Source organism: Erinaceus europaeus, chromosome 9 (genome assembly GCF_950295315.1).
Source record: "Erinaceus europaeus chromosome 9, mEriEur2.1, whole genome shotgun sequence".
In the NCBI taxonomy this organism is placed as follows: Eukaryota; Metazoa; Chordata; class Mammalia; order Eulipotyphla; family Erinaceidae; genus Erinaceus; species Erinaceus europaeus.
Genome location: NC_080170.1, coordinates 118,913,361 through 118,938,997, shown reverse-complemented (window position 1 = coordinate 118,938,997; position 25,637 = coordinate 118,913,361). Strand labels below are relative to the sequence as shown.

The window sequence follows — 25,637 nt, the reverse complement described above, 5'->3', positions numbered from 1 at the left end:
CTTACAAACCCTACTTTGCTGCTCAATAAACAGATTGTTCAGGAAACATTCCCCTGGTGATCTCTGATAACGTCTCTTGCTACTTGCACAGGGAAAGATCCAGTCAGCTCACTCCTACTACCCTGGAACATTCCTTCTGGGCCCCCGCATCTGGTGTGCAACAGGATGGGTAAACCAGAAGTTTGTGCCAGGAAGAGGCCTCCCCACCCAAAGGCCCAACAGAGAAGGAGGGAATCGGGTGGTAACCCATCGGGTTAATCTCAGGTGGTACAAAGAGCAAGGACTGGCATAAGGATCCCAGTTCAAGCCCCTGGCTCCCTACCTGCAGGGGAGTCACTTCACAGGCAGTGAAGCAGGTCTGCAGGTGTCTATCTTTCTCTCCTCCTCTCTGTCTTCCCCTCCTCTCTCCATTTCTCTCTGTCCTTTCCAACAACAACAGTAACTACAACAATAAAAAATAACAAGGGCAACAAAAGGGAATGAATAAATAAATATAAAAAAGAAGTCTAAAAAATTAAAAAATAAAAAAGGAGGAGAAGGTGAAAGAGAAGGAGTTGGGAGAGGGGAGTAGGAGGGGACGAGGGAGGAGGAGGAGACTAACTGGCAAAACAGCTCACTTGGGAGGTACACCTGCTTTGCCTCATGTGTAATCCATGTTTGAGCCCAGGTCTGCATACAGAAGCTTTGGTGCTGTGGTATCTTTCTCTCCCTTCATCTCTCTGAATCTATCTATCAACTATCTGTCTGTCTATCTATCTATCTTTTTTAAAAGCCTGATGAGGACAGGAGAAAAAAAATTGAAAGAAAACTAATTCATCAGGAGGCTTTGAAGTTTTAGTGACAAGCTTGTGAATGGTTTTTCACAGTTCTTATGCATGAGAAACTGCTGGGATGCTTCTTCCCAAGCAAGTGCTCTCTGGGTTGGAGAGAACTCAACTGGAGCCAACCTAGGCTGCTGCGTGGGAGAGGGATCAGGAACTCGTGCCAGGCTAGCGTAGCAGGAGAGAGACTCTGGGACTCTCAGAGCTGGAAGGCAATTCCAAGTGTGTTTACTCAGAAGAGCAGCTGTATTTATACTCACCAAGTTGGGTGGAAACAGGATGTGACATAGAGAGGGTGGAGCCAAAAGAGAGTGGTGGAAATCAGGTGTGACTGGGAGAGGGGGTGGAGCAAAAAGACAATTCGAACCAGTGGGATTAAACCACTGCAGGCAGGGTGGTTCTTAGGTAACTGGTTATGTAAATAGACCGCAGAGTTAAGCAGGGGGAAGCTGGCGTACTGCCCAACAAGAAATGATGACTAGAAGTCCATTTCCCTCTTCCTTTATTTCTACTTACCTTCAAAGACGTGCAAACACACAAATGTCTCTTCATCATTCTCAGGCTGCCCTCTGTCTGGTGGCCATGTGTCTCAGTGCACCTGCCAGTATTCTGCCTCAGTGGGACCTCTAGTCATTTTGAAAGATGACGTCTTCCCATCAGAGTTGAGTAAGTTGTGGCTGTGAGTTGTTGTTGGACAATGGAACCAAAGCAGAAAGGCCATGATTCCCGATGATGGAAGCTTCCACCATGAGGGAACTTTCTGGCAGGAAATCCACAGTCTCCTCAGGGGACGTGGAACCATGATGGATCTTACGAGGCAAGGGATGTGTTTCAGGAAGCAGACCTCATACAATGGCGGAAGAAACTGGGGATGAGGAGGTCTGGAAAGGACAGTCAAAGAGCTACAGGTGGATTCAGTCACTAGCCTGTCTTCACTCACCACTGGGGTGAGCAAACAAGGCAGAACATCCAGGGAGTCCATCTACACCTATCCTCCAAAGATAGGTGTAGATGGACTTTTCCACCTTTTTCCACCTTTTCCACAGGTGGAAAGCTCCCAAGGGTGTCCATGGTAAGTTTCTGTATGTGCACATCTACCCCCCCCAGTATCTGGCAGTGAGTTTTGGGGCCACTGCTGGTTGGTAGGACCCACAGTCAGGAAGATGAGGTGGATCTGGAGCACAGGAAAGCAAAGTCAAGCAAGGGACCTCTGTATTTCTGCTTCTGCTCTTGTCACTATGTCCTTCAGAGAGTAATTGTGCTGTTTCATGTCTGCACCCCCAATCTCTTCCTAGTCCTCCCCCCCCCCATTTTGGTCAAGTTTAACCCAGAACTATACAGGGAAGATAATTCTGGATGTGGACTTTCCAATTTAACCAAAGTATAGTAGAACAATCCAGTAATCTACCATGAACCTCTCTTAAAAAAAGAGGAGAGATTTATTTAGTTATCTATTGATATCTATTTATTATTTTGCTACCAGGATTACTGCAGAGGCTTGGTGCCTGCACTGAAGTGCCCGCACACGCTCCTGGAGGTAATTTCTCCCCTCTGCCCCCCTTTTTTTATAGATATAGAAAAATTGAGAGGACAGGAGGTAGGGAGAAAGATAAATACTGGTAGTACTGCTTCACTACCTGTGAAGCTTCTTCCCATCAGGTGGGGACCAGGGGACTTGAGCCCAGATCCTTAAGCATGGCACCATGAGCACTCTTCCAGATGAGTACCCTCCTGGTTACTCATTCATTCATTCATTCATTCATTCATTCATTCATTCATTCATTCATGATATTGAAGGAGGGAGAGAGAGAGAAAGAGAGTGTTACTCTGGCACATGCAATGCTGGGTGTCGAACTCAAGACTTTGTGCTTGAAAGTCGAGTGCTGTGTTTGTTGTACCACCTCCTGGCCCACGTAAACACCTCTCTTAACTCTGACTTTCAAGTAAAGACTAGAGAACAAGGAATGCTTTTGTGGCAACAAGGAGGTAAGATGGGATTATCCATCTCAAAGGAAATCTACCATGGGGCAGAGATACCCTAGTGGAAGTGGGACTTGCACCCATGTGTTCTAGTAGATATATCTTGGGAGGGCATGGGAGGCTGCACACTGGTTATACAAAAACTTTGCGCCAAAGTGAAGGACTCTGGGGTGGGTGGGTGGGGAAGGTTCAGGTCCTAGAACTTGATGGCAGAGGAGGACCTAATTGGGAGGGGGATAAGGTGTCCTGTTCCAGGACCTGAATCCCTCCCCACCCAGAGTCTTTTCCTTTGGTGCAATACACCAACTCCAGTCCAAGTTCTGCTTAGTTTTCTCTTCTGATGTTGGTTTTCAACTTCTGTCTATGAGTGAGATCATCCCATATTCACTCTTTTGTCTCTGACTGATCTCAACATGATTTCTTCAAGCTCCATCCAAGATGGGGTGAAACGGGTGAATTCACCAATTTTAATAGTTGAGTAGTATTCCATCTTTTTGGATGGGTGTACTTGGTTCCTTAGGATGTATCCCCAGGAGAGGAATTGCTGGGTTATAGGGTAGGTCCATTTATAACCTTCTGACTGCTCTTCTCCTGACTGCTCTTCAAAGGACTTGGGCAAATTTACATTCTTACCAGCAGTGCAGGAAGATTCAAAAGATTAATTTTATTTACTACATATGAAAGAGAGTTTCACATGAGTGAAAGAGAGGAAGAGAGACAGAGGTCAGAGCACAGCAGTGCTGAGGATTGAACCCAGAACCTCAGGTATGCAAGTTTGATGCTCTACCAGCTGAGCCATCTCCCCTGTGGCTCCCCTAGTTTTGAGTGTAGAGTTTAGTAACCCAAAATACACTCACAGTGATTACCTTTCATTACAGGACATGGGAGCTCTAAGAGGTGCCCCAGAAGACAAACTCACCTGTGCCCTCAGAAGGCAGTAGTCATTCGATTCCCACTTGGGTTAGCTCCCACCCCACCCCAGTCAGTACACTGACTTTAAAAAAACCTTAATTTTGTTTGAGGGATACAGAGAAATTGAGAGGGAAGGGGGAGACAGAGAGGAAGAAAGAGAAACATGTGCAGCTCCGCTTGCTTCACCATTCCTGTAGGTGGGAACCAGGGGCTTGAACCTGGGTTCTTGCACCTGATAACATGGGCACTCAACCTGACGCACCACCCCCTGGATCTTTAGTACAGTGATTTCTTCCTGTTTTGGTTGGTTCTTTGGCATGAGAAACCCAAAACAGCCCAGTGTATGTTTCAGCTTCAAGTTGAACAGAACCATCACTATGTTCTCTTGATAGATCTCAGAACTTTCTAGATCTACAAAAGAACCATCACTATGTTCTCTTGATATATCTCAGAACTTTCTAGATCCACCAAGACCTCTAGACTAAAATCCAAGATCACAGCATCTGAAAGTCAACAGTTTTCCAGTAGATCCTTAAGGTTAGTAAACAAGAGAAACCACTCCCTTCCCCACCTCTTTGATACCCAGATCGTCTAAAACAGATATTGATGAAACAATACTGTAAGTGACTTAGAGCACAGACTTCATCCAGGAGTGCAAAAACACTCACACTGAGCTAGCACTACAGTGTGAGACTGCACACAGGCCGGGCGGGGAAGAGCCAGGGAGAAATTATAGAGCTGGGAAGCACATCCTCTGAAGTTGAAGATTCCGAGAGTCCGCTTGACGGAGGAATGAAAATAGTAAAGAGCTAATGGATCCCCACCTGCAGGGGGGAAGCTTCACCACTGGTGAAGCAGGGCTGCAGGTGTCTCTATTCCTCTGTCTCCCCTCCCCTCTCAATTTCTCTCTGTCTCTATCCAGTAATAAATAATTCAATTAAAATAAGATAGGAAAAGAGCTAATGGACTTGAAGATAGATCTATAGATCAACAAGATCCCTTTGTCCTTAGAAGACCATGAGTCCAGGGGTTGGGCAGTAGCGCACGTGGCGCAAAGCACAAGGACCAGAGTAAGGATCCCGGTTTGAGCCCCCGGCTCCCCACCTGCAGGGGAGTCACTTCACAGTCTGTGAAGCAGGTCTGTAGGTGTCTGTCTTTCTCTCCCCCCCTCTGTCTTCCCCTCCTCTCTCCATTTCTCTCTGTCCTATCCAACAATGACAACATCAATTACAATAATAACTACAACAATAAAACAACTAGGGAAACAAAAGGGAATAAATAAATAAATATTAAAACAAAACAAAACAAAAAAACTAGAAAAGAAAAAAAAGATACTATGAGTCCACCATTCTAACAGCTGCTATTCTGGGATGGATGGATGGCCAGGACAATTCATGAGTATGGGCCTGTTGTACTACTTTGTGGGCTGTTGTACTTTGTCTACAGTGCAATGGGCTCGCTCTCTTTTCTGAAGCCATTTGGAAGGCCTGGGAAGCCAATAAAATACTCGGTGAGTCTGCAGCTAAGCTGATGGTCTTGGCAGGAGCACTGCATATGGGGAAGGCAGATTTATAAACAACGTCTGTTCTCGTGAGACCAAAATACTCTCCCGCTACAAGAGGTGACACAGCACAGCAAGTATGCCAGCATGTGGCTAACTGACTCCCCAGGACTGACAATAAGAGTTTCTTGATGGCTGCAGCAGTTGGCTGAATGGACACCCAGCAGTGACGTGGGACAGTAGGAGCTTCAGTCAGTGGTGGTCCATGTTGCTGAGTCCTTATATCAACCTCATCCCTCCTGCTAGAGCCACGCCATTCATGAGGCCATTGGGAAGGGACAGAGACAGGTGGCCAAGACACCAGCTGGCAGCTGCAGAATGGGTCATCTTATCTCCCTGGCTGTTCAAATCCCCGTCTACTAAGGTTGCTGTCTCGAAAGCATTTCGACAGCACATAACGCCTTCCATTCCATGCCTGCTCAGGGTGATGGAGCTCCAGAGCTGCTTGCTGCTTACTCCCTATCTGCGTTTCTTGCCAATCCCTGACCATCTGTTCAAACCTTTAGCCATTTGCCCTTAAATCAGTACACATGCACATTTCTGAACCTTCCTCCTTCCAGGCAAAATGAACAACCAAGTACCTTGCTTGAGGTCTTGTCAGCTTGAGGGAGAACTTTCACCCCTGTCTTCTGTGGCATTATAGCCCTGCAGAGATCCACGTGTGGTGCCAGGGTATCATGCAGAGCCATCTGGAAACCAACCCTGAGCTTTTGTGTCCTCGGCTGCTATAGACAGTCTGAGAGAATGGTCACAGCATTGAGAATAGGGCTTCGCTTTCTCTCTTTTTGTAAGTCTTTTTTATTTTCATGACCTTTATTTATTGGATAGAGACAGCCAGAGATCGAGAGGGTGGGGGGGAGATAGAGACAGGGAGGAGAAAGAGAGAGACCTGCAGCCCTGCTTCACCACTCACAAAGCTTCCCCCTGAAGGTGGGGAGCAGAGGTTTGAACCTAGATCCTTGTGCACTGTGATGTGTGCACTTAACCAGGTGCACCACCATCCTGTCCTTACCTTTCAGCATGTTAAAGATGTGATTCCACTTTCCTTGCCCTTTGGAGGTCTTACAAGTTTGATATTACTGAATTTTTCTTCCCTGGTATTCTCTTCTGACAGCACTTCGCTATACTGTGCCTAGGTATTCACCCGCATTTATCCTGCTTAAGGTTTTCTGAACTTCTCCTGCCTGTAAACTTACACCTTTAGCCAAACATGGGGAAGTTCCATTCGCTATTATTTTTTTTTCCCTTGAGAGGAAGAGATATAGCCTCAGAGACCTTGCATCTTCAACGCTTGTTCTCTCTTTTATTATTTTCTACAGAATACACATGCTAGCTAGAAATAAGAGAGTGATAGTCAGAGCAGAGAGACACCACAGCACCGCTCTGCCGTCGCCGTCCGGGGAGCTCCTCTCAATGCCGCTCACGGTGTTCTCATGTAGTGCTGGGGCTCAAACCCCGTAACTCAAACACTAAAGGTGTGCGCTCTACCTAGTGAGCTGCCTCTGCCCCAAACATGTATTTCTTATATAAAAATCCATATTAGCTACGGTGACCCAGTAGCAAAACTTTATCAGAAATAAATAAAAGCAAAACACCAGACAATGATCACTGTGTCATGACTGTAGTAGCTATGTTTCCAGAGAGTCGGGCCACAATTCAGTTCTGCTTTACTCACTCATGAAGTGGTCAATGGAGCACCTGTGCTAGGTCTTAGAAAAATAAAGACTGGGAGGGGAGGGGTAAACTGTGACACACCTGGTTGAGTATACACATACCACCACACACAGAGACTGGGTTCAAGCTCCTAGTCCCCACCTGCAGGGGACGAGTGGTGAAGCGGAGCTACAGGTGTCTTTCTCCCTCTCTCTCTCTCTCCCTCTCTCTCTCTCTCCTTCTCTATCTCCCCATCCCCTTCTCAACTTCTGTCCTATCAAATAAAATAAATAAATGAATATTAAATAATATAAAGAAAAAAAGGAAAAAACCAACGAGCACAATTCCTGTCTTCAAAGGATGGAGGAGCAAACTGAAGTTGGTCATTACAACAGCAGTTTGTGAAGTCTACACATGTGTCTTAAATGCCTACATGGTGCTGGGAACCGTGCCAGGATCCAGGGACACAGCAGCGGGAAGACGAACAATTCTTTGCCGTCTGGAATCTCAGAGTTTCTCCAGGAAACAGTCACTCTGAGGAGATTGTCCTGACATTGCAGTCATTTAGATGTCCCCCTACACACATACACACACACACACACACACACACACACACACACACACACACACACACTTGCATTTTTCATGAGGGCGCCTTGCACCCCGTGCACTGCCAGTTTCTGTTTGATCTAAGTCCCACTCTTCAAAAGCTTAAATCGACTTCCTTCTAAGGGAAATGTTATCTCACCCACTAGGTTCTCTAGGTAGAATTTTTCAACTCATTCAAATAAATGTGTAATTATTAAAATTCAAACTGATTAAATGCAAAAAAAAAAAAAAAGAAAGAAAAAAGAAAAGAGCCCAGGTGTTCTATGCCTCGCATGCTGGGAATGATTGCTGTAAATGTGAGAAATGTTGTAAAAAAAAAAAAAGACATTCGTAAAGCGGAAAAATTGCCCTGGGAATATGAAAAGAGGGGTTGATTCTGGCTGAGTTTATAAGGGAGGCCTTGCAGAAAACCTTCCTGGAGAGAAATGTCAACATCCCTTTTGACATTTTATTTTCTGTTGTGTTCAAAACAGACTCTCCAAAGATGTCCACATCCAAATTACTAGAGCTTGGTTACAGTGAATGATCTGGATAGACTACATAGAGTCCAAAGGACCTGAACTTAGAAAAGGGAAACAAATTAATTATCGGGGGGAGGGGGGAGAAGAGGACTGGAGTACTGTTCTCCTTATGCTCTGGCATCAGGTGGCGCTGTAGATTGAACCTGTGACTTCTGGGACCTCAGGCATTCCAGTTGGTATTCTAACAGGCTGATATAGTTCCCCAAATGGAATCAGCATGATTGGATGCAGAAAGGAGACCCTGGGCTGAGGAGATAGCATAATGATTATGTAAAAACATTTCCATGCCTGAGGCTCTGGGGGTCCCAGGTTCAACGTCCAGTACCACTGTATGCCAGAGTTGAGCAGTGCTCTAGTCTTTTTCTCTGTCTCTCTATTGTCTCTTTATGTACTCACCCCCCCCTTATTAAAATAAAAAGAAATAATATATTTTAAAAGAAGAAGCAGAAAAGAAGGGAGATCCTCTTGCTCTTGTTGCTTATAAAGATGAAGGATGGGGACACAGCCAAGAAAACCATGCAGTCAACTGAAGTTAGAAAAGGCAAAACCCAAAAACAAACAAACAAAAATTCTTCCCTGGAGCCTCCTGAATGTAGGCCCACTAACACTTTGATTAGAACCCAGTAGCATCCATGTTGGATTTTTAGCTTACAGGAGGACAATATGATTGGCGTGTGCTGCTTTCAGTCGCTAAGTTTATACTCAATTATTACAAACAGCAACAGGGGACTCACGCACCCTCACAGTGCTACATGCATCACAGGCACTGGCTAAAAAAATGGAAAACTGAATGAGACTTCCCCTCTAAATGCCTCAAGGGCACAGACCTTGTCCTTCTTGTCTCCTGTAGACCCAGAGCCTAGAAGCACAGTAAAAAAATTTTTGGAGACCAATCACAATTCTGAGTACATTTAAAAAATTCTTTTTTTAAAAAAATATCTATTTATAGGATAGCGATAGTCAAAAATTAAGAAGGGGGTGTTAGGGAGAGAAAGAGAGACACCTGCAGCACTGCTTCACCACTTGCAAAGCTTTCCCACTGCAGTTGGGGAGTGGGGGCTCAACCGCAGGTCCTTGTGCATTGTAACATGTGCGCTCAACAAGGTGCACCATCTTTGAGTGTATTTTTAATGAAGACCTGAGTAGAGCTAGTGTATCAAGAATGAGTAAAGTGTACTAGGCACAGAAATGATAGAATAGGAATGAGGGCGTGGGGAGTGGTGTGAATGTTCATGGTGTAGTTGGAGAAATAGTTGCTGATCTGGTGGAAGTCAGCACGCCAGGGAAGAATAAGAAATGAAGAATCCAGGGCAGTGACAGGAAGCAGACCAGGAAGAGATTTATGTGATTCTATTTGAGTCGTGAGGTCACAGAGAATTGACAGGGTAGAGCAAAACCATGATATCCCCTCTGGGTTCTTCAGAGGCTGGACAGTAATCAAACAAGCATGAAGCAGACTGACAGGAGAAAAAAGCAAAGGGAAATGCATTACTAGCATGTACCCCTCCTGTATACGTGGAAGGGACCCAGAGCGTCTGAGTAACTCCCCCCATAGTGCTAGACATCATCTTTGGATAACTTTGTCAGTGTGAAGGACATTGGGAAGGAGAAAAAGAAGACCCAGTTGATGGGGTAAACAGTTTTATTCACAGATTTTCTTCAAGACTGGGGGCTACTCTCTGCCCCAATCCAACTTTCTAGCCCTATTCTCAATGCTGTGGCCATTCTCTCAGACTATATTTTTGTCCAATTCCATGTTACCTATCAAACTCAAGCAAAAACTACGAAAGTCATACATGCCTGGGAACATCCCTAAAATAGACTTCCTTACTTCTTTCCAGCCCAAGATCCCTATTCTCATCTGCTCTGTTTCTGTTCCCTAATCATTTTGTCCCGCTTTATATCTTACCACCTTTTAGCCACCAAGTTGCAGATGCTACCTTCCTAACTTTTCTTTTTTTTTTTTTAATACTTTTTAAAAAATATTTATTTTATTTATTTTTTTCCTTTTGTTGCCCTTGCTGTTTTATTGTTGTAGTTATTATTGTTGTTCTTGTTGTTGGATAGGACAGAGAGAAATGGAGAGAGGAGGGGAAGACAGAGAGGGAGAGAGAAAGACAGACACCTGCAGACCTGCTTCACTGCCTGTGAAGTGACTCCCCTGCAGGTAGGGAGCCGGGGTTCGAACCGGGATCCTTATGCTGGTCCTTGTGCTTTGCGCCACCTGCGCTTAGCCCGCTGTACTACAGCCCGACTCCCCCAGACAATCTCACCAACGTGTCCTGGAACCTCACCTCTCCAGAGTCCTCCCACTAGGGAAAGATAGAAACAGGCTGGGGTATGGATCGACCAGTCAATGCTCAATTCCAGCAGAGAAGCAATCACAAAAGCCAGAACTCCCAAATTCTGCACCCCAAAAGAAATTTTGGTCCATACTCCCAGAGGAGGAGAAACGTTAGGGGAAGATGACCAGAAGGAGCTGAACTCCAACTCCACCAGGACCCAGAGAGTGGTGAGGAATAAAGGAAGGACATTGGGAAGCAGTAAGAGGTGTAGGTGTGACCTGGAAAGGAAGAGGAGGTGGGGCCATGGAAAAGAGTGAGCATATATATAGAAATATAGACAGTTATAGAAGTAAGAGTCAACCCATATCTGTGACCTTGGGAGAACTACTGTAGCTTCCAGTGGAGGGGATGGGGGCACAGAATTCTGGTGGTGGGAATGATGTGGAATTATATCCCTGTTATCTCAAAATTTTGTAAATCAATATTAAGTCACTAATAAAATTAAAATAAATAACAAAAAAGGGGCCAGTTAGAGGGTTACCCAAAATATGGCAGAGGGAGACAGACCCAACTTTGGCTGTCTGCACTGATCAGAGGTTCTCAAAGATCGTCTCAATTCGGCCTCCAGAGCCCTTTCTATGAAATCACCCTCTTGCCAAAGGCAGATTGTGGGTGGGGGTGGCAAAGACCGGCTTTTCCCACAGACATAGTCAGCCCCTTCTAAGTGGCATTCCAATTCATCTCCCTTCTCAGAAGCTGGTTTGTTCATCACATCCACTGGGGCATGTTGGGTTTCTGAAACCAGGACCCTTGCAAGCCATGTTTTGGGAGAAAATCTCTAAGTGGAGACTTGGGTTTCTGGGTCAGAGGTCAAGTGTGACACGTCAGGAAGGATCAGATGGAGGAAGCCTGTGACCTGAGCCACAGGCTAAGCAATGGTCTGGCTCCCTACAACGGCCTCCCTGCAGAGGCTGATAAACTGCCGGGGTTTCCATCCTAAGCGTCATTCTCCATCTGTTTGCAATGTGGCCGTGGAGGTGCTCATGGGATCTCTAGCTGGGCTGGTGGGGGGCTTAGTTCTGGAGGTATTACTTCCTCTCTTTTCCTCTGAATTTGAGAGTGAGAGCTTGTTTTGCTTTCTTAAAGCTGTGGTGCCGAATAAAGGGGCAGTAATGAGTTCCAGATGCCTTTCTTTTTCTCCTTCTATAAGTGGAAACAAAAATATAGCACAGCTTTTCAATTGAAAGTGCCAGAGAGGACTGTTGCTTTTAGCTCTGGGGTTTTAGCAGTGATTTAGAGCCCAGTGTGAGACCGTGGTCCTCAGCACTACACACCCTTACTCACACAGCTAGCTCCCCTAGGACTCCTGCCTCAGGCTTTATCTCCAAGCTCCACTGGGCTGCGGCAGGGAGTCAGGCTTAAAGACAGGCTAATATACAAGACCCCAGACATTCCAAGCAGGCACATCTGGGTGGAGGGGGTAGCCATGCTTTCAAAGAGTGATTGTGTAGCAGGAGGCCCCAGAGCAGCCCTCTTTTAATTGGAGCTCCCCAGAGCACCTCAAAGTCTCCCTACATGTCATTCATTTCCTAGGAAGTGGACAGAGTCTTCCGGCTAAAGAGTTCCAAGAGGAGGGGCCAAGTGAAAGTCAGTCAGAAAAAAAAAAAAATCAGCAGACCAGATTCTTTTCAAGAAAGGACTTGAACCTAAACCTCCAGGAATTCATTCATACTACATTCACCCAACTTTTCAGGAGAGCTTGAAAAGCAGCATGTGAAGGCTTGACAGTGAAGTTAGCAATTGGAATGGGACCAGCCTCCTTGTAAGTTCCACAAAGAGCTCTCCCTAACCATGCAGGAAGAAACCCTGATTCACTTTTCACTCAAGCTTGTGTCTCTTTTGGAGTCTTCCCTTCTTCCCTCTGGCCAGACAGGATTGCAAAATGGAGAAAGCAAGATTACGGTTTCTATGGTGGGAAAGCAGTTGATGACTTCTCTCCAGGGACATAATCCCCAACCCACAGTGGAACCCAGAACCACCTCCTTCCCACCTTCTCCTCAATCTCACAGCAGGCTGGGAAGTGAAGACAGAGCTAAATGGTCATTCAGTGCTTAAATGGTTTGCACAGAGCACCAGAGCAAGTGAAAACTGTCCAGAACTGAGACTGGAGGCTTTGCAAGACAAAGGGCTTATGTTCACTTTGGACGCTGGGACTGTTTGGTTGGTCCTGATAAAGGAGCAGGGCACATAAACAGATGACTGTTGAAGGGAATAATGGGATATATATTCCATAAGATATTACTCTGTGATCAGAAAAAGATGATATTGTGTCCCTTGGGACAAAATGGATGGAACCAAGGGGGTGATGATGCTTAGTGAAATAAGTACAGAGATGAAAGACAACTACCAGATGGTTTCACTCAGTGTGGAATCTAGAGATCTGTACTACATGAACTTGCCAAAAAAGAAAAAGAGAAAGAGAGAAAGAAAGAAAGAAAGAAAGAGATGCAAACAAAAGAGAAGCAAGCAAACTGCAAGACTTGTGAGGACTCTGGTGGTTGTCTTTGGGAGGTTGGAAGGTGAGAATACAGAACTTGGGTGGTGAGTGTGGTGTGCAACCTTGGATTGTAATATTACAATCTTGTAACAAACTATTAATAACAAATCACTATATTCTAAATGTCAAAAAGAGTCACTCTGAAAAAACATGAACATTATGATCTCATTTTTTTCCATGTGGAAAGATACATATCAAGATATTAGTAATAGCTGTCTCTTGGTGGGGATAGGGTGTACCTTTTGTTCCTTCCCCTCCACATTTTTTTTTTCTCTTATGCTTGCCTGTATTTTTATTCCCTTGTTTATTTAAAGAGCTAGAGTCTTGTGTGTGTACAGTTTTATCACATCCAGTCTGAGTTTTCACTCAGCTAGAAAGACACACAGAAAGGGAGAGATATCATAGCACTGGAGCTTTTCCTGGTGTAATGGCACCTCCCATGTGGTGCTGGGGCTTCAACCTGGCCACAGGCATGGCAGGACATGTACCCTCCCTGGTGAGCTAGCTCAACAATTTCTTGTCTGTATTTTGTAATCAGGTTACAAATCAATACTTGTGATAATGATGAAAGGGGAGGAGAAGGATAAAGAGGAATAGAAGGAGGAAGAAGAGGAAGGATAAGGTTAAGGAGAAGTAGTAGGAGAAAGAAAAATAAAAATAAAAGAGGCTTGAGACTTCTGGAGGCAGGATTACAGAGCAGCAGCAGCTGTGTTTCGCTCTCAGGGTCAACTAGGAACAGCAAAGAGGATCACAAGGCAAGATGAGGATTACATTGAGAAACTACCAAGTCCTGAGTGACTACAAACAAGTGTAGCTCATGGACAGAGAGGAGCTTAAGGAAAGATTCCTGGGGCCAAAAACCCATATCCACTTGGGAGTGGCTGGTAACAGCCCAGAAGTTTGTCAGTTTAAGAGCCACCTCTGGTCAACAAAAACACTGTTGAAGAGAGGAGAGGACCCCGTAAGTCTCACCAATTGCAACTGTGACTCTCCATTGCTACTGTCCCTTGAAGCCTGGAGCAGCAGCAGGGAGGCCCTGTGCTGACATCAGGGGGCAAAGAACTGACCAGAGAAACTCAGGAGAAGATCTACAGTCCCACTAGTCTGGAGGTGGGGCTGTATACTGGGAGCCTTTCCAAATTGTTCTCCTGATGAATGGGGAGAAACAGTGAATAACTGCCTCAGACCCACGGAGTACAAACATTTTTTAAGAAACTCACAGGGCCAAGGACTGCTAGGAGAGGAGCTGAATTTGGCCTGAGGCTTTGGGCCCTCAGGAAATGGGAGTCTACTTGCATAACCACAGTGTTATCTCTCCCCACCCTGTTTTATCTCTTGCTACCCAAGTGAATGATTAAGCTAAAAAATCTACTTAGAGTTAAAAAGACCTCAGGCTCTATAGCCTTCAGGAAGATAAAGAACATAAGAGGGGTTAACAGCCACTGTGCTTCACCTCAACGATTGAGATAACATTGAAACAACTGTTCATTTGCACAGCTGTGAACTATTTAAGTATTTTACTTAGACGCAAGTCAGTCCAGGCAAGTGTGATTAGTAGATTGAAAACTACTGAGAAAGGGACCTCACAACCACATAAAATGGCTAAACCAAGAAGAAACATTGGAGAAATGAAACAGGATAAAAACCTATATAAAAACCCACAGAAGGTAAAAGAACTTAAGTATGATGACAACATCCAAACACTAGTTGAGGCTTCAGTTACAGGAGTGAGGAAAGCTTTTGAAAGTAATATCATCAGAAATGGGGACACAGCAAATGAGACTCTAAAGAAAACACTAATTATCTTGAGGTAATTAGAGAGTTGAAAGCTGAAATAGCTGAGCTAAAGCACAACTAGCTGAAAAGCTCATACAGACTCAGAACAGGGTACAAAACAGAACAAAATAGTTGAGCTTCAGAAAACAACAGAGGAGACAAAGAACAGAATAATTGAGGCAGAAAACGGAATTATCAAGATTGAGCATGAAGTAGAGAAAACGAAGAAAGAAGCAAGAGATCTCAAAATGTGATTAAGAGATACTGAAAACAACAACAGAGACATATGAAATAACTTCAAAAGAAGTAATATTCACATTACTGGCTTACCAGAGGAAGAAAACAAGGGAGGGGAAGAAAGCATTCTACATGATGTAATAGCTGAGAAATTCCCTATTCTAAACAAGATAAAAAAACATAAAGGTCCAAGAATGTTGGGCTAGTGTCACGTGCGCGAGAGAGATGACCCAGGAACCAAGTCATGGAGGCAAGGCAATTCAAATCTTTATTCATCCAAGTGTCCCAGAGGTGGTAGCACACCTGGTAAAGCCACATGGTGCAAACCGAAATGGCTGGAGTCTGCCTTTTGGTCTGCCTGCCCACTCTCTTCCAGCTTGGGACATGGAAGAGACAAGACAGAAATGGAAGTGGCTTGATGATACCACACATGGTTAGGAAAAGGGCGGAGAAAGGCAGAAGGGGCTGGGAATGGTATGGATCTCCCCAGCAACTGTTGCTAGGGGTTCAACTGGTAGTATTAGCAATACCCTGCTGGGAATTAGGAAGGAGACCTTTAGTCATTTGCAAGACAAAGCAGAAGACTGCTATGTAGATAATAAAAGGAATGCAGGGTGGAACAGTCTTAATGTTTTAAGGAATGCCGGCTCCTGGAGACAGGAAGATGCAGGATGTTTTGTGGAGCAGGGAAGTCTTATATGGCCCATGACCTTTTGAGGTTCCTGTGTCCCCCCCTTTTGTTCAACCCCTCCCTAGAGAGAGAGACTAACAGGATGGACTCACCTCTCAGGTAAAGCCCTGCCAGGATCCACCACATCCCCACAACCTCCCTACACAGGAATTTGAGAGGGTCCCAAACAGAATTAACCCAGACTTAAAGACACCAAGACACACCAAGACACATAATATTCAGAATGGAAAGGAATAAGGATAAAGAAAGGATATTGAAGGCTGCAAGAGAAAAACAAAGAGTCACCTACAGAGGAAAACCCATAAGATTAGCAGCAGACTTCTCCACACAAACACTACAGGCCAGAAGAGAATGGCAGGATATCTATTGAGTGCTCAATAAGAAAGGCTTTCAACCAAGACTACTGTATCCTGCTAGACTGTCATTCAGACTAGATGGAGGCATAAAATCCTCCTCAGACAAGCAACAGTTGAAGGAATCAACTGTGTCACCAAGCATGCCCTTCAAAAAGTTCTGAAAGATCTCTAATAAACAATCATATCATCATAATCATATCATATATCAGAAGACCCTAAAATTTTAGGATAATGACATTAAATATCTTCATTCCATAATACCAATACATTTCAATGGCCTGAATTCACTAATTAAAAGGCAGAGAGTAGGAAGATGTATCAGAAAACAGAACACAACCTTGTTGTCTGCAGGAATCCCACCTAACTCAACAAGACAAACACAGATTCAAAGTGAAAGGATGAAAAACCATCATACAAGCCAATGGACCATAAAAAAGGCAGGAACAGCTATTCTCATATCTGACATGATAAACTTTAAAATAAATAAACTTTGAAAAGATAGGCATGGACATTACTTAATGCTCAGAGGATCAGTCAGTCAATCAAGAGAATGTAATGATTATTAACATCTATGCACTCAATGAGAGGCCATCTACATATATCAAACACCTACTGAAAGAGCTACAGCAAAACAATAATAATAGGGGACTTCAACATCCCACTCTCTCAACTTGACACATCATCCATACAGGAAATCAGTAAAGAAATGAGGGAGCTAAATGAAGAGATAGATAAACTAGAACTATTGGACATTTTCAGAATCATTCATCCCAAGAAACTGGAATACACATTCTACTCAAGTCCACATAGGTCATTCTCAAGGACAGAACATATGTTAGGCTGCAAAGACAGTGTCAACAAATTCAAGAGCACTGAAATCATCCCAAGCATCTTCTCAGACCACAGTGAAATTAAATTAGCACTTAACAATAAACAAAAGATTAGTAAAAGTCCCCAAATATGGAAACTCGACACTACACTACTTAACAACTACTGGGTGAAAGAGAAAATTAAGGAAGAATTCAAAATATTTTGAGAGTTCAATAAAAATGAAGATATGAGCTATCAAAATATTTGGGACACAGCTAAGGCAGTTCTGATAGGGAAGTTCATAGCCATACAAGCACACATTAGGAAATGAGAAAAAGCTCAAATAATTACACACCTGATTACACACCTTAAAGACCTAGAAGAAGAAGAACAAAAGAACTTAGAAGAAGAAAAAGAACAAGGGAGTCCTAGGACAGAAATAAATAACACTGAAAATAAGAAAATCTTACAAAAGAACAATGAAGCAAAATTCTGGTTCTTCAAAAGAGTAAAAAAAAAAAGAGGAAGAAGACTCAGATGCATAGGCTTGCAAAAGAAAGAGGAGATAACACAACAGATACCACAGAAATCCAATGTATCATGCAAGGATTCTATCAACAAACTATATGCCACCAAGCTAGAGAACCTGGAAGAAATGGAGTTCCTAGATACCAACAAACTTCCAAAATTAAATGAAGAGGAAATAGAAAATATGAAAGCCAAAGAAATTGAAGTAGCTATCTAAAACATTCCCAAGAATAAAAGTCCTGGATGAGATGGCTTTACAAATAAATTCTACAAAACCTTCAAGGAAGAGCTAATACCTCTACTTTTAAAAGTCTTCCAAAAGACTGAAGACACAGGAATAATCCCTTCCAGCTTCGATGAAGCCAACATCACTGTGATAACAAAAGCAGACAGGGACACAACCAAAAAAAGAAAAGAAAAGAAAAAGGAAAGAAAAGAAAGCAATACAACCAATATGTCCAATGAACATAGATGCTAAAATATTGAACAAAATTCTATCCAATCAGATACAGCAGTACATTAAAAGATTGCTCATCATGACCAAGTGGGGTTTATCCCAGGGATGCATGGTTAAGTCAATATAAGTAAATCAATCAACTTGATCCACCACATAAATAAAAGCAAGACCAAAAACCACATGGTTTTATCAATAAATGCAGAGAAAGCCTTTGACAAAATCCAACATCCCTTTATGATGGAATAAAAAAATGGGAATAGATAGAAAATTCCAGAAGATAGTGGAGTCCATATACAGCAAATCTACAGCCAACATCATACTCAATTGTGAAAAACTGGATGAATTTCCTCTCAGATCAGGTAATAGACACAATTGCCCACCATCACCATTATTATTCAACATAATGTTGGAAGTTCTTGCCATAGCAATCAGGCAGGAGCAAGGAATTAAAGGGATACAGATTGGAAGAGAAGAAGTCAAACTCTCCCTATTTGCAAATGACATGAGAGTATACACAGAAAAACTTAAAAGAATCCAGCAGGAAGCTTTTGGAAATTATCAGGCAATATAGTAAAGTGTCAGGCTACAAAATTAACATCCCAAAGTCAGTGGCATTCCTCTATGCAAACACTAAGATAGCAGAAGAAGAAATTCAGAATTCAATTCCTTTTACTATAGCAACAAAACAATAAAATATCTAAGAATAAACCTAACCAAAGAAATGAAAGACTTATATACTGAAAATTATGAGTCACTAACCAAGGAAATAGAAAAAGACACAAAGAAGTGGAAAGTTATTCCATGTTCATGGGTTGGAAGAATTAACATCATCAAAATGAATATACTACTCAGAGCCATATACAAATTTAATGCAATTCCCATTAAGATCCCAACAAAATTTTTAGGAGAATAGAACAAAAGCTACAAATGTTTATCTGGCACCAAAAAAGACCTAGAATCACCAAAACAATCTTGAGAAAAAATAACTAAACTGGAAGCATCACACTCCCAGATCTCAAATTGTATTATAGAGCCATTGTGATCAAAACTGCTTGGTAATGGAACATAGATAGTCACACTGACCAGTGGAAAGAACTGAGAGCCAGAAGTAAGCCCCTACAACTATGGATATCTAATCTTTGACAAAGGTGTCCAGACTATTAAATGGGGAAAGGAGAGTCTATTCAACAAATGGTGTTGGAAAAATTGAGTTGAAACATATAAGAGAATGAAAAGTAAATTCCAAGTGGATCAAGGACTTTCATGTTAGACCAGAAACTATCAAAATACTTGTAGTAAAATGTTGGCAGAACTCTTTTCTGTATATATTTTAAAGACATCTTCAATGAATCCAATCCAGTTACAAAGAAGACTAAATCCAAAATAAACCAATAGGACCACATCGAATTGAAAAGCTTCTGCACAGCAAAAGATACTACCGCCCAAATAAAGAGACCCCTTACAGAGTGGGAGAAGATCTTTACATGCCATACATCAGACAAGAGCCTAATAACCAAAATAAATAAAGAGCTCAACAAACTCAGTAACAAGGAAACAGATGGCCCTATCCAAAAATGGGGGGGAGGACATGGACAGAATATTCACCACAGAAGAGATCCAAAAGGCTGAGAAACACAAGAAAAAATGCTCCTAGTCTTTGATTTTCAGAGAAATGCAAATAAAGACAACAGTGAGATACCACTTCACACCATGAGAATGCCATAAATCAGAAAAGGTAGCAACAACAAATGCTGGAGAGGTTGTGGAAACAAAGGAACCCTCCTTCACTGTTGGTGAGAATGTAAATTGATCCAACCCATGTGGAGAGCAGTCTGGAGAACTCTCAGAAGGCTAGAAATGGACCTACCCTATGATCCTGCAATTCCTCTCCTGGGGATATATCCTAAGGGAGCCAACACCCCCATCCAAAAAGATCTGTGTATACCTATGTTCATAACAGCACAATTTGTAATAGCCAAAACCTGGAAGCAACCCAGGTGTCCAACAACCAATGAATGGCTGAACAAGTTGTGGTCTATATACACAATGTAAGACTACCCAGCTATTAAAAATGGTGAATTCTCCTTCTTTACGCCATCTTGGGTGGAAATTGGAGGAATCATGTTAAGTGAGATAAGTCAGAAACAAAAAGTTGAATACAGGATTTTCTCACTCATAGACAGAAGTTGAAAAATGAGATCAGAAGGGAAAATACTAAGAAGAACTTGGACTGGAGTTGGTGTATTGCATCAAAGTAAAGGACTCTGGGGTGGGAGGGAGGATTTAGGTCTCTGAACATGATGGTAGACCATCATGTTGGTAGAGAAGGACCTAGTGGGGGCTGTATTGTTATGTGGAAAACTGGGAAATGTTATGCATGTACAAATTATTGTATTTTACTGTCAACAGTAAACAATTAATCCCCTAATAAAGAAAGAAGAGAGAGAACAAATAAATGAATGAGTGGAAGAAAGAAAGAGAAGGAAGGAAGGAAAGAGGAAAATGTTCCAAGAGGTGGTCCAGTAGATAAAGTGTTGGACTCTCAAGCATGAGGTCCCTGGCAACACATGTACCAGAGTGATATCAGGTTCTTCTCTTTCTCTATCATTCTTCATTTATAAATGAATAAAATCTTAAACATAAAAGAAAGAGGAAAGAAGGAAAAGAAGTAAGGAGGAGAAGGAAAAGAAGGAAGAGGAGAAGGGGAGGGAGAAAGAAAGAAAAGAAGATTTAATTCTTGTTTCATTGGCACAAAACCTCTTGCTAGTGCTGAGTGATGGTGGCGGACATCTGAGTGTGAGACAGAGATGACATTCAACAGAGGCTCCTGTGGAATCTCCACAGTCAGACACCACATTCTCATGTGGCTTTCACCCAGCTGCACTCCTCAGTCAGGAGAGTGACGTCAACAGGCATCACATAAAACACGTTCCTCAAACCCAAGGGCTGTCACGTGTTCTCCCTCTTCAGAAGAGAAAACAGATGCAAGCAGGCTTCACCCGGGGAGACAACCTTTCAGGAGTTTTCCAGAAGAGCTGTCTATCATCACCAAAGAGACAGGACCTCAGTGGCAGCTCAAATGAGGAACTGATACTCCCTTAGCTGTTCCAAATTCAGGAAGCAGTCCTGAATTTGCAACAATTGAGATGAGAGAGAAGGGCCATGAAGTCAGACCCACAAATATCCCTTTTGTTTCTGGTAAAGCTTGGCTTGGGGACCACAGCTAGTTTGCTTGATCAAGTGAATCTGCAGTCCCTCAGTTTAGAAGGAGGCTGGACATTCGTTTTTTTTTTTTTTTTTTTTTTTTGGTGTGCACAGAATAGCTGTGGCCATCTCCTGGTGTCCTGCTCAATGCAGTTTCCAACTTTCCACATTTGTGTCTGAACTCTGCTTTAAGTCAGAGGAGAGGGCTTGAGTTCTCCAACAAACAACACACCCTTCACTTCTATTACCCCCCACCCCCTTCCCTGGGGAGAGGCATGTAGTGTTACTCTAAAGGAAGGTTCAACAAGCTACTCTCTGTGGACTAAATCTGGCCTTCTGCCTGTTTTTATAAATGAATTTTGCTGGAGCATGGCCACACTCAATCATTTCTGTATTGTATGAGGCTGACACTACACCCCAATGGCATCACTGAAGAATAGATAGAAAGCTTACAGCCAGGAACTCCAAACAGAGGTGAGCCCTGCTGTAAAGGACATTTCTCCAGGAAAATTGCAAGCCAATGTTTGGCTGCCCTGAGATGTATACTTTCCTGATTGTCACACCCTTCTTCACCTCCTCTTTAGTTCTCAGACAGTAATATTTATTAAGTGTCTCTCCTGGCCTCTTCCCTTCTCATGCTATATTCTCAGAAACTAAATCTCATGGAGGTCATGAAGGTCTTTCAAAGCTCACAAGGCTCAGCCTATGGTGACCATGTCCTTTATCCATCCAGAATCAGGGGCATGCTTGAGAATAACACATTCTCAATGAGAGGTCCTAGAGGTGGACTTTTAAGAGTAAGAATTGGACTCTTAAGAGTAGGGTCCTGACTTCCGGAGGCAGAGCTATGAGCAGCAGCAGATCTCTTTCTCTCCTCTCCTCTCCTCTCCTCTCCGGGATCAACTAGGAATATACCAAAGGAGATCACCCAGGACTGAAACAAGACAGGACTAGAATGACCACAGGAACCCACTAAATCACCGGTGAGTACAAACACATGTGGCTGGTGACAGAGAGGAGCGTAGGGAGAGATTAAGTGACTGCTAACAGTCCAGCAGTTTATCAGTTGAGACACCACCTCCAGTCTGCTCCACCAACAAGGGGACAGCTGAAGGGAGGAGAGGACTCCCCAGAGACTCGCCAAGTGCAACTCTGAGTCTCCATTGCTACTGCCCTCAGAATCCAGAGCAACAACAGGGAGGGACACCAGGGGACAGAGATCTAACCAGGAAACTCAGGAGAAGACCTATACCTCTATGGCATAGCTGTGGGGCTGTGAAAGTCTTTGCATAAAGACTGGATTATCTCTGCAAAACCCTGCTTTATCTCTTGGTCAGGAGTCAGTGATTAAGCTAAGAAGCCTATTGATAGTTTAAAAGCCCTCAGGCTCCCATAGCTTATAGGGAAGAAAAAAAAAGAGGCTTTTAAACCACTGAGCTCCAACTCTGGGATTAAAATACTAGTGAAACAACTGTTAACTTCCACCACTGTGAACCCTTTAATTAACGTACTTAGACACAAGTCAATCCAGGAAATAGTGATCAGTAATTTGAAAAGTACTGAGAGAGGGAACTCATAACATAATATATAAAATGGTTAAAACAACAAGAAGAAATATTGGAAAAACAAACCACGACAAGAGTCCAGCTAAAAGTTCCCCAGAGGGTGAAGCACAAAATAACGAGTTCAACATCCAAACACTAGCTAAGGAAATAATAACAGGAGTGAGTAAGGAATTTGAAAAATTGTAATCAGAAATACAGGAACAACAAATGAGACTATGGAAGAAAATACTAATTATCTCATGGTTATTAGAGAGATGAAAGCTGAAATCACTGAGCTAAGAAAGCAACTAGCTGAACAAGATAAAACAGTATCAGAACAGGGAAACAAAATAGATGAACTCCAGAAAACAGTAGAGGGCAGAGAGAATAGAATTAATGAGGCTGAAGACAGAATTAGCAAGATTGAGGATGAATTAGAGACAATTAAAAAAGAAGTAAGAGATCTCAAAAAGTGATTAAGAGATGATGAAAACAACAACAGAGTCCTATGGGATGATTTCAAAAGAAACAATATACACATTATTGGCATACCAGAGGAAGAAAGAGAAGGAGAGGAAGAAAGCATTCTCCAGGCCATAATAGCTGAAAACTTCTCTAGTCTAGACAACATCAAAGACATAAAGATTCAAGAAGCCCAGAGGGTCCCAAACAGAATTAAACCAGACCTAAAGACACCAAGACATATCATACTTAGAATGGAAAGGAATAAGGACAAAGAAAGGATCCTGAAGGCTGCAAGAGAAAAACAAAGAGTCACCTACAAAGGAAAACCCGTAAGATTAGCAGCAGACTTCTTCATACAAACACTACAGGCCAGAAGAGAATGGCAAGATATCTATCGAGTGCTCAATGAGAAAGGCTTTCAACCAAGAATACTATATCGTGCTAGACTGTCATTCAGACTAGATGGAGGCATCAAAACCTTCTCAGACAAGCAACAGTTGAAGGAATCAACTATCACCAAGCCTTCCCTGAAAAAAGTTCTGAAAGGTCTCCTATAAACAATCAGACCACCATAAATAGGCCATATATCAGAACACTCTCAAACTCTACAAGAATGGCGTTAAAATATCTTCAGTCTTTGATATCAATAAATGTCAGTGGCCTGAATTCATCTATTAAAATACACAGAGTAGGAAGATGGATCAGAAAGTACAACCCAACAATATGCTGTCTACAGGAAACCCACCTAACTCAACAAGACAAACACAGACATAAAGTGAAAGGATGGAAAACTATCATACAAGCCAATGGCCCACAAAAAAGGGCAGGAACAGCTATTCTCATATCTGACATGATAGACTTTAAAATAGATAAGATTAAAAAATTAGGAATGGACACTACTTAATGCTCAGAGGATCAGTCAATCAAAAGGACTTAACAATTATTAACATCTATGTACCCAATGAGAAGCCATCTAAATACATCAAACATCTACTGAAAGAGCTACAGCAATATATTAACAGCAACACAGTCATAGTAGGGGACTTCAACACCCCACTCTCCAAACTTGACACATCATCCAGACAGAAAATCAACAAAGACATAAGGGAACTAAATGAAGAGATAGATAAACTAGAACTATTGGACATTTTCAGAGTCATTCATCCCAAGAAACTGGAATACACATTTTACTCAAATCCACATGGGTCATTCTCAAGGAAAGACCATATGTTAGGCCACAAAGACAGCATCATAAAATTCAAGAGCATTGAAATCATCCCAAGCATCTTCTCAGACCACAGTGGAATTAAACTAACACTTAACAATCAGAAAAAGATTAGTAACAGTCCCAAAATGTGGAAGCTCAACAGTACACTTCTTAACAACCTCTGGGTCAAAGAGGAAATCAAGGAAGAAATCAAAATGTTTTGAGACTTCAATGAAAATGAAGACAGAAGCTATCAAAATATTTGGGACACAGCTAAGGCAGTACTAAGAGGGAAGTTCATAGCTATACAAGCACACATTAGGAAACAAGAAAAAGCACAAATGAACATCCTGATTGCACATTTTAAAGACCTAGAAGAAGAAGAACAAAGGAACCCTAAAGCAACCAGAAGGACGGAAATCACTAAACTTAGGGAGGAAATAAATAACATTGAGAATAAGAAAACCATACAAAAGATCAACGAAAGTAAATGTTGGTTCTTCAAAAGAGTGAACAAAATCGACAAACCTTTAGCCAGACTCACAAAACAAAAAAGGGAGAAGACCCAAATAAACCAGACAGTAAATGAAAAAGGAGTTATCACAACAGACACTGCAGAAATTCAACATATCATGTGAGGCTTCTATGATCAACTATATGCCACCAAGCTAGAGAACCTGGAAGAAATGGATGATTTCCTAGATACCTACCAACTTCCAAAACTAAGTAAAGAGGAAGTAGATAACATGAACAGGCCCATCACAGCTAATGAAATTGAAACAGTTATCAAAAATCTCCCCAAAAAGAAAAGTCCTGGACCAGATGATTTTACAAATGAATTCTACAAAACCTTCAAAGAAGAACTAATACCTCTACTTTTAAAAGTCTTCCAGAAGATTGAAGACACTGGAATATTCCCTGCCAGCTTCTATGAAGCCAACATCACTCTGATACCAAAAGCAGACAGGGACACAACCAAAAAAGAAAACTACAGACCAATATCACTGATGAACATAGATGTGAAAATATTGAACAAAATTCTAGCCAACCGGATACAGCAGTATATTAAAAAGATTGTTCATCATGGGGTTTATCCCAGGCATGCAAGGTTGGTTTAATATATGTAAATCAATCAATGTGATCCACCACATCAACAAAAGCAAGACCAAAAACCACATGGTCATATCAATAAATGCAGAGAATGCCTTTAACAAAATCCAACATCCCTTTATGATCAAAACACTACAAAAAATGGGAATAGATGGAAAATTCCTGAAGATAATGGAGTCTATATATAGCAAACCTATACCCAACATCATACTCAATGGTAAAAAACTGGAAGCATTTCCCCTCAGATCAAGTACTAGACAGGGCTGCCCACTATCACCATTACTATTCAACATAGTGTTGGGAGCTCTTGCCATAGCAATCAGGCAGGAGCAAGGAATTAAAGGGATACAGAT

The 25,637-nt window shown here is 42.5% G+C and overlaps 1 long non-coding RNA gene across 1 annotated transcript in view; it reads left to right on the top strand.

Annotated features, from left to right (window-relative positions):
• Positions 1-8,058, top strand: part of LOC132540264 (uncharacterized) — a 39,579-nt gene extending 31,521 nt beyond the window's left edge. Inside the window, exon 3 of the long non-coding RNA XR_009551471.1 lies at positions 7,287-8,058. This is a non-coding gene — a long non-coding RNA (uncharacterized LOC132540264). The remainder of the gene's footprint in view (positions 1-7,286) is intronic.
• Positions 8,059-25,637: the final 17,579 nt, after the last annotated feature.